Source organism: Oryzias latipes, chromosome 13 (genome assembly GCF_053564925.1).
Source record: "Oryzias latipes strain Hd-rR chromosome 13, Olatipes_Hd-rR_3.1".
Lineage (NCBI taxonomy): Eukaryota > Metazoa > Chordata > Actinopteri > Beloniformes > Adrianichthyidae > Oryzias > Oryzias latipes.
In genome coordinates, this window is record NC_136249.1 from 31,106,054 (window position 1) to 31,120,240 (window position 14,187).

Genomic DNA, 14,187 nt, shown 5'->3' on the forward strand with positions numbered 1-14,187 from the left:
ATAAAAATTACAACAATGTTTAGCAAGGTAACATTTTTGCATCATGCCCGGTATTAAGGACATTATTCCCTTTCCGTTAAGCAGCCGGCGGGCAAAACAGGACAGCTAACAGAAAGGTAATACCCTCACTACCGGACGTGATGCAAAAACTTTTCTTTGCTAAACATTGTTGTAATTTTTATTGTAGTAATACAATTTTACAAATGCTTTTGGGCTGTTTCATGTATTATAATGTCCACATAAAGAAAAGAGAATTTTTAAAAACAGGTAATGATGGCGTTACTATGGAAGCGTATTGCATTCAATTAAGAAAACTAAACGGGTGGTCTTGGTTCAAATCTTTCTTAGGATTTTCTTCACAATCCTTTTATGAACTACAAAAACAAATAACTGCAAAAAGGCGGCGCACCTATCTTCTCATTAAAACTATTAGATGGGCAACAACTAAAAGTAGAAAAGCCACTGTGAAGAAACTGGATTTTCTAGAAAGGACTGTATTAAATTTTAGGTTCGTAACCCCGTCAGTTTCTTACACACAGAAATAATGAATAACGACTCAGAGACAGTCACTTAGCTTTTGTGGAGGTTTTACTTCGCACAAACACGAAGGGGACAGACAGATGAACATGGTACATTCAAAGTCCGAACCAACGAGCTCAGGGATGGGGTTGGTATAAAAACCCTGCATTTGCATATTCAGAAGATCATCCGATGGACCTCGTGTGAAAATCACGCCCACAGGTTACTGCTGGAGAGAAACTCCAAGGCTAAAGTGAAGATAAGTCTGAGGCCTGCTCAGCAGAAAACATGCACAGAAAAGAGGGAGTATGGGAAGAAACTGTTAGAACAATAGTTTGGCTGTGCTTTCTTCAAATGTAATATAATTTTGAGATGACAATACATGCTCAGTGAATTAAGTTTAAACCATTAGTGTAATAAAAGTTAAAGGCAGTTTCTAACTATTCTTCACAGCCACAATGTGTCCATGTCATAGATATGATACGTTTTGTTTATGTGCTCATCACAATATGACAAGTCTTTTGTTCGACCTGCTTACTTTATTTACAGACCACAAAGTAAAATATTCAAATATTGGTATGAAATGTTTATTTTGTTCGTGAGTCAACGAACAACGACAATGATATTGGGCACAAAGGGAAGTCCGTGGGCGACCTGATAGACGCTGACGTTGTGGGGGCAGTCAACTTCATCAACGTAGCAAGAAATGCACTGTTCAGTACCCAGGTATTTAACTCTGATTCCCATTTGTTGAAGTTTTGCCTAAAGATGATCTGGATTGATTTTAGGTCAATGCATCCAATCATTCAAAATGAACTAATATCGACTAAGAATCGTGTTGTCAACCATAAATTATTATATGAATCGAATCATTACTTTTTTATATCAAGTGTATTAAAATAGTTGTTTTTGCAGTGTAGAGATGTAATGACAGAAAGTCTAGATGATCTGACATCTGGAATAAACCCCTCCCAGGGCATGGTTGAGGTCTGAGCAGTTTGTTGATGCGCTTTGACTGTCCATCACTGCCTTCGATGGCCGAATCACAGCTCTGGAAAATGAATCCAGGGACAAAATGTGCATGCTGAAAGAGACCAGGTGTACGAGGCATGAAAAGATGTTAACACGAGTCAATTAAGTGTGCTTCCCACCTGTGATGGGAGCAGCTTCATTTCTATTTAACAACAGAGAAAATGAAGGCTCATTGTTGTTTAGAGCTGCCAGATGGGACATCTTTCTGAAATAGAAACAGGAGCAGAAGAAGAGAATGATTGGGGAGAATTAGACCATCACTCGGTGGCAGTTTAGCCGGACGCCTGGAAAGTGGAGCGCCGCTCCTGGGAGATGATGGCAAATTTGTGAGATTACTTGTGTTTAACCTTTTCTGTAACCTTCAGATGACAAGACAGCTCAATTAAAAATCAAAATACGTTTTTGCGGATTTTAGTTTCACATGAAATCTCGAGTGACAGGGACTCATTTTGCAATTATTAAGTTAATGAAACTTTAATTTTGAGTGTGCTCTTACTCCGCCAGCAGGATCCAGTGCTTTTCTTCCCGTCCGTCTTTGTTGGCTTCACTTGCTTTTTTGCTGTTGTGCTCTGATCAGACACATCAAACCTCCAGTAGATGTTCCTTTTTAAATTGTTTTGACATGCAGTTTTTATGAAAAATCCATAATGTATGGTTTACCCGTCAACATCTGAACACCGTCACACTGCAGGATGTACATTTTCTGGACAGACAAGTCCTTACTGCTTTATCAAAACAAAAAGTGGAACAGCTCGAAATTTCTAAAAATATTGTCCAAAAACCCAAGAAGAAAAAATCTGTCATATATAGATTATTAAACAAGGTAATGGGTGAGTCAGATGCCGCAAATAATGAAATCTAATGCCCAATCAACTCTAAAGGGACATTTGGAAGCTGTGAAAATATGTTCTGTTATTGTCATACACATATCATCAGACTAAAATAAACAAGGTCCATTTAAGGAAACACAATCAAGTTATTAATGTTGTTAAGGAAAGATAGAAAAATCAAAATTTTCCAAATTGTTAAGTCATAAATGTAATGAGATTCACTTTAAAAAAACTTTTTTTTTTCAAATGACCCAATTGAACCTGGTGAATGAAGAAACTATCAAACCATCTGATGAAAAGAAGCAGAGGAAATACTTTGAAGGAAAACACACAAATCCATACTGCAGGACTTTAACCCATGGCGTGTCACTGTAGTAACCACTTGTGACTGTGGTCCCAGCTTCTCTTCAGGTCATTGACCAGTCCCCTCATGAATCTCTGGACTGTTTCCCCACCGTTCTGCAAATCATTTGTTTCACCAGGCGAGATCCTCATGGAGCTACAGGTGGTCTGAGATTGTCAGTTATCGTGTATTTTTTCCATTTTCTAATAGTTGCTCCTGTTATTGATCTCTTCTAATTAAGCTGCTTGTTCATTGTAGATTGGTTCATCCCAGTCTGGTTCAGGTCTACAATTGTTGGTGTCCTTCGACAGCTCGTTGGTCTTGGTGGAAAGGGTTGCAGTATGACTGTTAAAGGGCATAGATCGGTGTCTTTCAAACTACATTCACATCACCCACACACATTCAAGCGACCACTTCCAATGAAAAGTCTATGTAAATCATGTCAAATCAAAACTTTATTTATAAAGCACTTTTCATATAAAAATATAACACAAAGTGATTCACATTAAAACAAGATAAAATGGATAAATAAATAAATACAAATAAATAAATAAATAAAAGTAATACAAAATTAGCTAAAAGCCACGTTAAAAAGATGGGTCTTTAGCCTTTTCATAAAAACGGGTTCATACTTTACTGAAACATCTGATAAATAAGAAGGCGCAAGACCGTTAAGTCATTTAAAAACTGTCCAAAGTATCTTAAAATCAATCCTGAAGCATTTGGGGAGCCAATGCAGGGATTTTAAAATTGGGGTGATGTGAGCTCGCCTCCTGGTCTTGGTAAGAACTCGTGCAGCAGAATTTTAGAGAAGCTGAAGGTTCCTGATGTTGGTTTTTGGAAGACCAGCAAGCAGAGCGTTACAGTAATCAATATTACTCATGATAAAAGCATGCATTAGCATCTCCATATTACCAAGAGAGAGTAGTGGGCGGACCCTAGCCAGATTTCTAAGATGATAAAAACCAGTTTTAACCACCTGTTTTATATGAGGGATAAAATGTGTGGATATGCGCATTTGGAGCTTCAGTGTTGAAAACGCTCATGTTCACGCACTACAGGCTACTTACAAAAAAGCCTGGCCATTGAACGCACATTAAAGCTTAAACCAGGTTGAACTTTGATCAATCACGTATTCAGATTTGGTTGTGATTGATGGATGCGTCCCTTTTCATTCACAGAAGTACCAAAAACTTGAAAATTGATCATGGCGAAGAAATTAATAATTGCGGTTTGTGCCCGGCTGGAATTATTTGACACTCTTCTTTTATATATCAGAATGGAGCTGTGAACGAAGAAATCCGGAGTAAGATTTGTTCAATTTGCACAACTACGACATGCCCTGTATGAACATACCATTACACAGATATCCTGTAAAAACAGGTGACATCAAAACAGGAAACAAGCTGAGGATAAAAGAGCATCTTTAAGAAATAACAAGTCTGTGGGGAGGGACACAATTCTCGCCTATTTATTGGTGCGAATACTTTTTCTGCACCAATAAACAAATAAATTGCTTAAAAATCCTTTCATGTGATTTTCTGGATTCATTCTTTTACATTTTGTCTCTCATAAAAGATGTGTATCGATGATGAATGTTACGCACCAATCTCATCTTTTTAGGACGGACATCTTGCAGAATCTGTCAGTTTTTTGGCTCATTGTGAATAAGGATTACATTTACACAAGGACACAATAGGATTAGATAAATCTGGTGGTGTTAGTGTCATGGTCTGGGGCTCCTGTTCTACCGAAATATTGAGATGAACCGTGTGGTCACATCTCCTGACATTATGGATTTGAAAGTTAATTTAGAAGAAAATTGCCAAACACTGTCCTATTAAAGCATAGGTAAAAACTTGACAATTTTTTATAATCAACATTTATCCCCTTCACACCTTATCTCACTAATTCACAACAAACCATAAAACTACTTTAATATATTTAAACATACACACACACACAATATATATATGAATATATAAAAGCCAGCTGAACATTTTTTCAAATTGAAAAATATTTTAACATTTCTTTTGATGACCGTTGTGAAGTTTTACTCTGATAACGGAAAGACACGTTTGCTTAAAAACAATCCGAGGAACCTGGTATTTTAAAGTTAAACCTCCTTCTAGAAGACTTTTTGAAAACCTTCTTCCAGTCCTCTGTTTAAAACGTTGAAGATTCCTTGTGGGGTTTGCTGTTTAAATACACTCCATGGGACCAAACGCTGACAGTTTTTGCCCGTACAGACTCAAAAATGACAAACTCAAAAAAATGTTGACATGTGGACATTTTTGCAGCTAGCAGGTGTGTTGATAATATTTGAGTGTGTGTGAACAGGCCCCGCCCTTTTTGTACTACATTTGAACCGTACCGTAACGATAAACAACCAGTAATCCTGTCTGCTCTATGCTGCTTCATGGTCTTACCCCCCTTCCCCTCCTATTATCACCCTCCTACTCCCCCCTCTCTCTAACGTCCCTCTCTCTTTTTCCCCTCTTTCCTTTTCCGTCCGGTCCAACACCAAAGATTTTCAAACATGGTTGAAATTAATAAAGTTTGGCCTCAATTACAAAAGGGGTTTATTCAGACATACCTTTGGTTTGTCTGAAGATTAATAACCCCTCTTGTTAAAGCAAAATATGTCCAACACAAGAGGCCCTCAGCTCTCATCTGTTTGCCTAGCTGTTGGACAGGACAAGTTTAAAAAAAAAAAAAATGACAAACTCAACATGGAAAAATCCCAGTCGACAGTCAGAGAATCACCCAGCTGCCCAGGAAAACCTGGTTATTCCTAGTTCAACTAAAGCCAGCTAAAGTCAAAAATAGAGCAGAAAAGCTCATTACAATCCGTGTTTTGTTTTGAAAGTCATTAGAAATCCTTGGTTCGTCTGCATAATGAGCCGTGGTGCCTGCAGCGATCAGAAACAGCCGTGGTGAGCCGGCATCGTCTCCCGGCTCCTGCTGGGAACAAACCACAGCAATTAGGACAGGCGAGATGCACCGAGTGGAAAAGGCGGATTCAAAGGGTTATATTTAGAGCACCAAGACGTCCAACGACCAGAGAGGAAGCTTCTGCTGAAGTTAGGTGTGAGTTTCTAATAATGCCTCCAAATTGAATGATGATGTCATTTCAATGAGGGGAAGGTTCACACGTTCACATACAAACGTCACAGAAAATGGTTTGCTATTTAAAGAATTTAGAAAAATTAATTAGGTGATCGGTTCATGCAAAATGACAATAGGGTAAACGATTATTGTTACTTTTAAAAACGTGAAGTATACAAGTAATGGATAATGGCCTTTCCAGATGCACATCTCCGCTCTGCTTTAGGTTAATTCTTCAAACATTAAAGAGTCAATATCATAAAAAGAGAAATCTAGTCATAAAAAAAAAAAAAAAAGAATTAGTTAAAATTCAAAGTACATGTTCATCTATTTTATCTCATAGTTTTTCATATTTTGTACAACAGGTTTATTAAATCTGTTTATAATATAAATTAAATGTAATTTTCAATTAATTGATTATTTATTTCTTTTTTTAAATGTTCCGTTTCTCTTATCTGGCTTGTTTTCATGTTTAGTGTTTGCTGTAATCTCTATACCACTGAAGTCCAGATTCTACTTTAGCGTGTCCTCTATGAATTAAAAAAAGTGAACAGATGAATAAAATCACCCTGTGCATTTTTTATAAAGATATTTTGACTAAAATCAAATGTCAAGTAGGTTTTTGCACCGAATGTGGTCATATTTTATTATCATGAATATTTGATAGAAATTTGAATTTTAAGTCTGTGGTTTGTGGCAAAAAAAAAAATGTCTTAACCATGACGTCGTTTATGTGTCATTTCAATGGTATTGGTTCCTTTTTTTTTCCTTTTATTTGTAGATTTTTAAATTTAAATAATCAAATTAACACAAAAAAATGTTCTTATCAAAGTCTGTAATGATACTGGTTCTCATTTTGGGCTACATGATGGTGTAGTGGCTGGCACTCACGCCTCACAGCAAGAAGGCTCTGGTTCAAATCCCAGCGGGGTTCTCTCTGTGTGGAGTTTGCATGTTTTCCTCGTGCATGCGTGGATTTTCTCCGGGAACACTTCCAAAAACATGTTTCCTAGTTCAATCTCTGTCTTTAAATTCCCCCTTCGTGTGCACTTGAGTGTGATTGTGCGACCTGTTGAGGGTTGACCCCGTCTTCGCCCAACATTAATTAGGAAAGGCTCCAGCAACCCCATGACACAAAAAGGGATTCAATATGTGTGGAAGACGGTTCTGCTGTCTACTTCCTCTCGAGACTATTTGTAACAAAATATGAGGGGAATTTGAAAATGTCTGGATGTTTGCTGACAGTTTCTGCTTCCTGTGCTGCAGGAATCTGGAACATTTTTGAAAGTTTTCAAAAAGAAATCTCAGGAAATGTTCGGTTGTTGTAGACTCTTTAAAGCATCAGACATTCCAGATGCATAGAATTTCACAAAACAAACCCTGAATTAATAGAATCAGTAAAACTCCAATCAAGTAATTTTTGCACGTTTTCTGTTATCTAAGCGTTAAAAAGTAGATCGCATGGCAATTAAGTGGTCCTTGTCCAAAAATAATGGAAAAAAGGATTGTTAACAAGAAAAAAGATTAAAATAAAAGAATTAACTTTGATTTTAAAAAACAAAAGTGACTGTAAGTATATAAGGTTAAAAAACAGACCTCATCTTGATAAAAAAGTGTCATCTAGATGTGTTTATCTGCTTAATCAGGATGAACCACATCGAAAACTAGTTTTTTTGATAAAAACTTTTCCTAAAATCAAATGTCTTTATTTTTACAGGAACATTTCTGATGAAGAGGCTTTATTCTTTTTTTAACGGGGCCCTGTTGAGTGCAGTCCATCTCTTAGGATGATGATTGTCGGAACAATTTCCATTCAGCATGCTTCCTTCTGTCCCTCTGAAATAACATGAGATGACATTATTGCTCATAAACATCAAACGACGAAAAGAAACAAACAAGAAAAGTGCAGAGGAACACACACAAAAAGGAAAGTGCAGATAAAAAATGTGTTACCGCAAAAAAAGTGACAAACCTAACCTGCAAAAACAAAACAGGGAAACTTTATTTATGCAGAAAAAGATGAGGTGTTATTTGCCTGTAACCATAGAAACGACCTCCTCCCATCCTTTATATTCTTTCTTGCGCATGGTAATCCTAAAGATCCTCTTTCTACCAGAAGCTGTGATTCCTTGTCTTGTCAGTAGAAGTTATTGCACATGTGAATTAGAAACTTTTTTTATATAGGCACCACATTCTTAAGGGAAACCAAAAAAAAAAAAAAAAAGAGAAAGAAAATAGGAAAGAGAAAGATTACTCTCCGAGGCTGCAAAACCACCACTGACCTATCTCATCAGGGTTGCATTGAAGGAACCCAGCAATCTTGTTCTGTTAAAGAGAATGAATTGGAATGGCAGCGGGAAATCAGATGGGCTAGGTGCATCTGACAGTTTGTAAAGAAGCGGCAGAAGAAATCACAAAGATCTCTGAGCCTCCGAGCTTGTTAGAGACAAAACCGGGACGTGATTGCAATCAGGGAAAACAATGTTGAAAGTAATAACTGGTTTTGACATCAGCCTCTCCACCACTGCGCCGCTCCAGTCCCTCACAGTACATCCACCTCGGAGGTTGATTAGGAGTTTCCCCGGCGATGGGCGGAGGAGGTGAGCAAACCTCATTTCTCTCTGACTGCGTCCTGAGCGCCGACGGCTCATGACCGGTTTACTGTCCTGCTTGTAAACAGTGAACTTGTGGAGATTGATGGTTGTCGTGGTGCAGCGCGGTGGTCGTGGACGGCTATCTTGGAGCCTGTCAGGCTTCCGCTCAAACAGATCCCTCCCTCAGGCCTCCAGATAAAAATCCCATCATGGGAGAAGGGGAAGACTGATGGGAACAGAGCGCAGGCCTGAGGATCCAAGAGCTCCTGGATCAACTTCAGAGCCGCTGCTCGATTCTGTGGGGGCCCAAGGCATAAAAGAAAAATGTTCATGGGGGGGCCATGAATCCATCACTCATTTTTTCTGAAAAACTAGAATGTTTGGGTTGCCATATGTGGTAACATTTTATAACTGTTAATGCTAGTTAAAAAACATTAATAAAGAGTTTATTATTGAGTTATACATGACTTAACAGTTTATTATGGGTTAATAAATGTCACTTATAGATGGCCCATAGATGATTAAAAGCACATGTTTTACCCATTGACTTTCATGTCAAATGAGGAAAAGTAAGAATAAATTTTAAGCTTTGTTTTAACTGAACTTTTAAAAGTTTTTCATTGGAACTGCTGTAATAGTTTTTCAATCACCTCCATGTTTTTTACACCATTTTTTTCAATTTCCTCATAGAAATGTGGTCACAGCGCAGCCATTAAACTGCTGGTAACATTTTTTATGTCAGAAAATCTAAAGATTCTTTTGAAAAAAAAGTTCAACCACAATGTGAGCGAATATACGAAATACAAAAAAATATAAACATAAACACCTCTTTCTGATGAAAATGGTGCAATATAAGGTCTACTGAGACATTTCAGTTTAAACGGTTTTAAAAACAGATTTACATCATTTAGCATATTTTTGGCTCACCAATTCAGTTGGAAACACGGAAATTAGCTTCTTAATCGTCAAGCATAAATGTTTTGGTAATATTAAAACTAAAATTATTTATATTAATTCCTGTATTCATAGAAAAACAGACTTAATTTCAAATAAAGTGTTCAGCACTTTACAAACAAGAATTTGATCGAATTGAATCTTTTTTGAATAACTTTAAACAGGAATTCCTCAACAAAGACTTGCAATTTTTTACCTTTGTGCTTTTTATAGTATAGTATAGTATAGTATAGTATAGTATAGTATAGTATAGTATAGTATAGTATAGTATGGCATAGTATAGTAGACATATAGAAAATAGATCACTTTCAGATCACAGTTACTGGAAATATATGCCTCACATCTTGCAGGACTAGAGAATGGAATTCGCCCCGTTTCTTTATTTAACCTTGTTTTTTTTTTTTTTACCTCTGTATTGCCTGCCTCTGTTTACAGGACAAACTCACCACTTCCTCCTCTGCCTCATCCTTCAACCGTGCATTCGCTGACGCAGCAAGTCAGAGCAGGATGTTTCTCTTGCTAAAAATAAATGCTGGAGACGATGGCATCGCTTAAAAAGTATAAATGCCACTCAGAAGTTCATCGCCATTGTCACGGACAGTCGCAAGCAAAGCCAACCAACTGTAGTATCGACTAGACTGTTGGATACGATGGCTGATCGCTGTGAAGTATAAACCGACCTTTAGGTGGCTGGATGGTAATCGAAAGAGTCTTGTACAACATCCACCAGGTGGCTGACTCTGGAACTGATCCAGCTTACTTGTTCAAACTAGTCTTTCAGCTAAACGTCTTGATTAGCCAAAACCATTGCGGTTTGACACTTGATAAATCGGCATGCCAGGAATGTTTCTGCACACACACACACACACACACCCCCGATTCCTGGGTTTGGACCTTTTCCTGCCTTGCCCGTCGGTGAGCGGCGCCTTTGGTTGGCTCCACCATCCATCTTTAAAGTCCTCTTGAGTCGTGTGCATGTGGGGCTGCTTGTATCCGCCCGCGTTTACCGGCTGATAACAGCTCTTGTATAATTTCTTTTGCATTCATCCCGGCATAATTAATGCATGTAATTAAGATTTCCATTACAACAGGGAGGCTGTTGTCAGCTCCATTCACATAATGGGCTTAGATCTGACTCGGATAAATTTGCTTTGTTGATTGGTTTAGGAATCGTGTCTTGTTTGCTGTTATGTAAGAGAGCGGAGGAAATGAGAGAGGATATGAAACGACGAAAACATGCTGCAGGGGAATGATTGAATGCAGGTGCTGGTGGGGGCGTGGCTTGCGTTGGTATCTTAAAAGCATTTGATGGGGTTATAGGAGGTGTTTGGATGTGACCTGATCACCACCTGAGATTGGGTAAAGCTCTGGAAAAGGTTTAAACCAGGCAACTAAATCAGGTGGGAACAGACTGGACGGAAAGTATGAGAACTTTTTAAATTCAGCCAAAGTTTTTTATTTTTTTATTTTACTAACTTTTGAACTTTACAGATGGTTTTCAAAGCGCTCCAATCAGAACTTTCTCCACTTCTTGTTGTGGATGTAGGGCTTCCATCCTGGTGTAATCCCAGACAGACTGGAGATCGGGACAGTGAGGGGGGCCCACATCATCTGCTGCCATCCTTCCCTCCCAGCTCCACCACTGTGCTGTTGTAAAGCCTCCTGCTGGAGTTGCTTGATAGATAAATTGCAGGAGACTTCTTCGCTGCAACATGAGACAGCGGAGGAGCCGCAGTAGCCCCACATGCAGCGCGTGGACTTTAATATGCTTACGTGAGCAATGTGTGATGGCAGCATGTCTGCTTACACGGCTGTTTATCTGTTAATGCAGACTCCATTAAGTCATCTTGGCGGCTCGCTCCTTTCATAACGGAAACTATTATGTTGTTTATGTCCTCTTGCATATCCTGCAGCAGCGGATGATGATTTTTCATATCTTATTTGTCTATCAAACCACAGCTACACAAGTTTTTTTTCTTCCTTCAAGAGCAAAATAAGCTTTTTATGTCAGTCAAAATATATAAGCTTCCCAGCCCGTCAAATTAAAAGCCCATTTCTGTCAGAATCGGAGCCATTCTGCTTCTCCAGTTCATAAGAAACTTGTCTCCCACTGTCAGAGCCACTGTTGCAGCGTTTTTTTTATACGTTCAATTACGCAGATAAACACAGGACTGCGTGTGTGGAGGGAATGATGAAGGGTTTGCCTTTACTGTCGATGTGTTTGGAATCCCAGCGTGTGTGTAAAAGATTATTCCTGCACAAATCAAATGCAGATGACACTCAAATTTGATGAACAGCCACTCTGTATATTCAAAGGGGACAGTCGTTGCTGTCCTTAAACACAGTTGACATTCAACTCAGCAACAGGCTTTGCAGTTGCTGAGGGCGTGGTCTGATTGTTCCATATGTAAATGAGGTGACTTGCCCGCCTCCGATGCCGGACGGTGTGGGTGCGCGCCACGGGAGCTCCCTGTTCCGTTTCCGTCAGAGGTTCAGCAAAAAGGCAAAGCGCTGTATTCCCGCCATGTGCATTTCTGACCAGTGGTCCGCCGCTCGATAGCAGATTTGCAGCTAACAAATCTGCTATCGAAACTCATGGAACCAAATTGTTTTCATGGACGTGGGTTCAGTTAGGAACTTTTGTTGCCTCTGTGTCTGTTCCCATTATCGATCCAGATTTTTTGTGCGCCAATGGGTATTCAGTGGATATCGCTAACCGCAGGCTAATTGACACAATCATTTTTGCTACTGTCCCATGTGCGGCTGGGGGAACTGGGCCAGTCATGCGATGACATTTTTCATAGTTTAGTAGCTGAGTTTCCATCTTTTTCCTCCACTGTGGCTAAGCACGGAGTGGAGTATTTCATTCCCATGGAGGGCCCGCCAGTTTTTTGCACGGGCACATCACCTCGATTGCCAGCAACTGGCAATTGCTGAGGAGGAGTCTGCAACCTTGGAGGGTCTGGTTATCGTGAGGTGCTCTAACAGCCCCTGGGCGTCACTCCTCCATATGGTGCCTAAGGCAGATGGATCGTGGCCCCCTATGCTTGGATTTTTGGCGTCTCAATGACGGCACAACACCGGACCGTTGTGGGTACCGGATCGACTCGGGCTGCCGGATGTTCTCGACGGTAACACCAGTTGGACAAACTACTTAGCGGGCGATTTTACGTTTAGCGATTTTACTACTTAGCGACGTCGTACCCATCTAAGGAATTTTTGAGGATTCGTTTTGGGTTTGAAGAGAATGACTGCAGTTTTTGTTTGAATGACATTGAGACGGTGGATTATTTATTCTTTAACTGTGGAATTATAAAAACACTCTAGGATGAGTTTTGCTTTTGGTATTCTTCCAAAATTGCAATGCCAGTTCATTTACACTCAAAAAATGTTTTATTGGGTGTGATATCATATGATAAACCAGAAAATACAGTTCTTAATATCCTGATATTGCAAAAAAAGTTTTATATACACAAAAATAAATTTTTGACGACCAAACCACTTTTTATAACCTTTTATAAAGAGCTCTGTTTTTACTTTCAATCACTTCATTATATGACTAAGAAGAATGGCTTGAAATTGCTTAGATTTGTTCAGAAATACAAACTTCACGAGTACCCTTAACTAGTATTAGACTATTTAGATTGGTTCTATGTTCCTTTATTTTATTTTTATTTTACTTATGTTTTTATTTATTTGTATGTTATGTTCATTGTTTCTTTTTTCCCCCCTCTATTCTTTATTTTCTGTGTTAATATGTTATTTTTGGCAATGGTGACTGATCTTCGAGGTAATGTTGATTACATTGTTATTGTCGTTATTTAATGTATGATACCTCAACTGTCAATAAAGTTAAAAAAAAAAACTTAGCGATGTCAACTCATTGGTCGTGGCAACTTACAGCCAATCAAATAGTGTGACGTCATCATTGGTCGAAGGACCCCGAAGGACCCCGAGAACATCTGGCAGCTCGAGTCGATCCGGTACCCACACCGTTATTCCATTCCTCACATTCGGAATTTCTCGGCTCATTTGTGAAGCCATTCAGCCTGGAAGCCATGCAGACTTTCTTGCCCTCCCCTACTACAGTTTGGACCTCAAGCTTGAGGAGGTTGTGTGGCAAAATGGGGGTTTACCTCTCCTGTGTGATGTTTCCACAGGATGGTCCCGGTGGTCTGTGGCAACCCCTTTCACAAATCAGTGAGCTTGACGGAAGTCCACACCCCTACCACATGAAAGCTGTCAATCAAACGTTGGACGTGAGACCAATGGCAGCTGGAGCCAAATTGAGAGCAGCTTTGCAAAAACTTCTGTAAACAAGGGTCTAGAAAATTCTGAAAGAAATTCTAAGGAAGGAACAATGATCAAAACCCGCCAAGGCTATCTTTTAACCTTTGAAAAATGTTTAAAAACGTCACAATTTTAAACCTTTTCTGCAAAATTATGACTAAAATCTGACTTAAAGATTGTTTTTTTTCCCCTAACAAAACCCAACAGTGTCTAAACTTCTTTGCAAAGAAACACAATTCCTGCACAAACATAGGAAACAGGTTTACTACAGATGTTTAAATTCAAAAAAGCCACAGCCAGATATTACATGTTTCAGGCATAGCTTATTTTTACTGTAATTTTTACTGTAAACCAAATCATTACTTTTAAAAGCACCATTTTCTATTAATTTTTGTGCTGTTTAATATTTCTTTGTGACAAATACGCACAATTGGCAAAGAAGGAAATCTAGAAATTTCACATCACTTGATCAAAAAAAGAAGAAATTTGTTAAGCTTTATGTCGACTTTCCAAAATT

General features: G+C 38.8%; 1 long non-coding RNA gene across 3 annotated transcripts in view; it reads left to right on the top strand.

Annotated features, from left to right (window-relative positions):
- LOC144981565 (uncharacterized) overlaps positions 1-14,187 on the top strand; it is a 233,670-nt gene that overhangs the window by 144,666 nt on the left and 74,817 nt on the right. The window lies entirely within an intron of this gene.